The following is a 3,819-nucleotide window of genomic DNA, read 5'->3' as shown; positions in this document are numbered from 1 at the left end:
TTTTAGGTACTGGAAGGCCGCCGTAAGATCTCCCCAGAGCCTTCTCTTCTCCAGGCTGAACAGCCCCAACTCCCTCAGCCTCTCCTCATAGGAGAGGTGCTCCAGCCCTCGGATCATCCTCGTGGCTCTCCTCTGGACACACTCCAGCAGGTCCGTGTCTTTCTTATGTTGGGGACTCCAGAGCTGGATTTCAACTACTTTCTAAGACAATGATGAAAATGCTGAATAGGGTTGGATACAACAACCAGTTCCAAGGGATCACTTCAGAAACATCTTCAATCACAGAGGCCTTTCAATTAACAAATTAATGTGGAGATCTGCCCCTGAGTCAGATCTTAAGACATCTCTTGTGTTCCTGATTATTTCCACGTAATACAACTTTTAACGTCTTTGAGACACTTTATGCATCCGATATCGACACACATGTCCTCAACACCCAGGCTGGCAGTCCTGCCAAAAATAAAACTCTGTTGGTACAACTCCTTTGTGTAAAGCCATAAAATAAGGTCCCTGTGGACTGGACGCTAGCCAATGGCATCCCAACCTACAAAAAGGCCGTGAGGGAAGACCCAGGAAACTACAGACCGGTTAGTCTAACCTCAGTTCCTGGAAAAAAAAAATGGAGAAGATTATACTGAGTACTACTGAAAGGCATTTAAAGACTAATTCAACCATCAGGCACAGTCAGCCTGGGTTCACAAAGGAAAAGTCCTGTTTAACTAATTTGATATCCTTCTATCATAAAGTCACTCGCCTCGTGGATGAAGGGAAGGCGGTGGATGTAGTTTTTTCAGATTTTAGTAAGGCTTTTGGTACTGTCCCTCACAGCACGCAGTGCGCTGGGAGAAGAACTGGCTGAAGGGCAGAGCTCAGAGGGTTATAGTGAATGGGGATACATTTGGCTGGTGACGGGTCACCACCGCTGGTCCTCAGGGTTCAATCCAAGGGCCAGTCCTGTTCAACATATTTATCAACGATCTGCATGAAGGAGTTGAATGCACCATTAGGGAGTTTGCTGATGGTACCAAACTGGGAGATGCTGCTGGCTCTCTTGAGGGACAAGAGGCCTTGCGGAGGGATCTCGGTAGGTTGGAGCATTGGGCTATGATTAATAGGATGAAGTTTAACGAGTCCAAATGCCGGATCCTGCAGCTAGGACAGAGTAACACCAGGCACGAGTACAACCTGGGAGGGGGTGGCTGTAGAGCATCCCTGCAGAAGGGGACCTGGGGCTCCACAGGAGTCAGCAGCGTGCCCTGGCACCAAGAGGGCAACCCACATCCTGGGGGGCATCAAACACAGCACAGCCACCGGCCAAGAGAGGGCATTGTCCCACTGTATTCAGCGTTGGCACTGCCTCACCTGGAGTGCTGTGTGTGGGTCTGGGCCCCACCACTTGAGAAGGATGGGAAGGTCCTTGAGAGGAGGGCAACCCAGCTGGAGACAGGGCTGGAAGGCATGTCCTATGCGGAGTGGGTAAGGACTTTGGGCTTGTCTGGTTTGGAGAGAAGGAGGCTGAGGGGCGCCCTCATTGCTCCTACAGCTCCCTGAGGAGGGGACATGGAGAGGAGGTGCTGAGCTCTTCTCCCTGGGACCCAGTGACAGGACGTGTGGGAATGGTTCAAAGCTGCACCAGGGGAGGTTCAGACTGGACGTGAGGAAGCGTTTCTTTATGGAGAGGTTGGTCAAACACTGGAAGGTGCTTCCTAGGGAGGTGGTGGATGCCCCAAGCCTGTCGGTGTTTAAGAGGCATTTGGACAATGCCCTTAATAAGATGCTTTAACTTTTGTTCAGCCCTAAAGTAGTCAGGCAGTTGGACAAGATGGTTGTTGTTGTAGCTGCCTTCCAACTGAAAACATTCTATTCTATTCAATTCTATTTAATTCTATTCTATTCTAAATACCTTTTGTGATTTCAGAGTCATCCTGGGGTGAATCAGAGCACTGCCTTTGTGAAAAGAGGGCCATGTTCAAGGCATTGCCACATCTGGTAAATAATATAGCCAAGAGGTTGCATCTTTAACTACGAATCATGTAATCATAGAATAAGTAAGATTGGATAGGACCACTGGAGATCATCCTGTGAGCCTTGTCTCATTCCCTTCAGAGAGGGATAGACATAAAGGAGAATGGATGGCATCAGCCGAAGATGTTCCTTTTCTGCTATATAGGATAAAGCAGCTCCACTTTATTCAGCTAATGTTATTTTTTAGTGGAACAAGTCTGCTTTGATCAGATAATCTCCACTTTCTATATCACCAGACAGCCAGTTTTACTTTGGAATTGGTGCATCAGCTCATTCCTTGTAGGTGGAGTTGAAATACTGTTTTCAGAAAGATGATCTATCTCATTTTAAAGATTGCAAATCCTGCAATCTCGTCAGTGACCTCTCCCAAACACTACCTTAGACTGTAAACTCTTTGGGACCAGAGACTGTCTTTTTATTTTCTGTTCGCAAAACATCTGTTCCAGTCCCAAAAGGCTCTGAAGTGGCAGCACAACCCAACAAAATAACCACAATTCTCATTAAAGATCTGTATCTGTGGTGTATTTTCAGCCTGTTCTCCAGGCAAGTATAGCTTCATGGAACTGACCAGACTCTGAAGCTATCTGTGCCTTCCTGGAGCATGACACTTGCTTAATACCAGCTGTAAAACAACTGGTATTACATGACTTTACACACTCTCCCTGTAGAAACTCAGATAGCTGCCTTAGATAGTGGCAATAGATCTGAATGTTGATCTTATTCAGGAGTTCCACAAAATAGTCAATGTCATAATGGCCTCCCATGGTCACTTGGATGCCAAACTTAAGATGACCTTAAATTACTTGGCTTTCAAACACTGCTTGTGAGCCATTTCTGAAAATCATGCCCTTTATGATATTTAGATAGCATGCAAAAAAACACAGCCCCCCAAACCAACCAGAAGGTTTGAAAATCTGGAGGTGCTGGGGTCAGCGTGGAGGACTCAGGGCTGGGTCCTGCTTTCTCTGCCCACCTGAGCTCCAGTATTTACCACACGAGGATTTGCAGGATCCAAGCCAAAAGTAATTTTCTTCTCAAAAAAACCCAACCCCAGCATATAAACTGACCCCGTTCCAGGTGTGTTATGACAGAAGTGGTATGGTAGGCACCACATCTGCCAGGGGGTTGGTTAAATGGGAAGTACTCCTTCCCACCTGAGCATGCAGGATGGGGCAGGTACTGAGGAACTAAAGGGGTTTTGTGACCTTCACCCTTGTCTGTAAGCCTTCACGTCCAGACTCTCCGGCTTCCCTGGAAACCTCCTTTGCTTGGATTAAGATCCTAAGGCACGCAACCAGCCACTAACCCGTGGGAAAAACAGTGTGTCTGTTGAACACCACCACTTACTGGGAGAGGCAGATCTTTTGGCTTACTTCTAAACTAAGAGGAGATGAGTGTGACATCCTCCCCAGAAGAAAAACTAATTGTCACGTTGACAGCCACTACTATCCCACAAAGTAATTACTATCCAGCAGCAACAGGGCCACTGTCCCCACGTCCCTGGGGTTGCCGCTGCACTCACTGGCTGCAAAGTGCTCACAAACCCCACAGCAGTCTCCTTTCTCTTTCTTGCATCAAGAAGAGTGTGGCCAGCAAGTTGAGGGAGGTCATCCTCCCCCTCTACTCTGCCCTGGTGAGGCCACATCTGAAGTATTGTGTCCAGTTCTGGGCTCCCCAGTTCAAGGACAGGGAACTGCTGGAGAGGGTTTAGCAAAGGGCTACAAAGGTGATGAGGGGACTGGAGCGTCTTTCTCATGAGGAAAGGCTGAGGCAATTGGGGATTTTTAGTCTGGT

The 3,819-nt window shown here is 47.7% G+C and overlaps 1 protein-coding gene across 1 annotated transcript in view; it reads right to left on the bottom strand.

Annotated features, from left to right (window-relative positions):
* Positions 1–3,819, bottom strand: part of TENM4 (teneurin transmembrane protein 4) — a 376,063-nt gene that overhangs the window by 111,602 nt on the left and 260,642 nt on the right. The gene's annotated exons all lie outside the window — the stretch shown is intronic.

The sequence above is a fragment of the Charadrius vociferus genome, unplaced genomic scaffold (genome assembly GCF_000708025.1).
Source record: "Charadrius vociferus isolate BGI_N301 unplaced genomic scaffold, ASM70802v2 scaffold1, whole genome shotgun sequence".
Classification (NCBI taxonomy): domain Eukaryota; kingdom Metazoa; phylum Chordata; class Aves; order Charadriiformes; family Charadriidae; genus Charadrius; species Charadrius vociferus.
The sequence above is the reverse complement of the archived record's forward strand: the minus strand, read 5'-3'. Positions and strand labels throughout refer to the sequence as shown.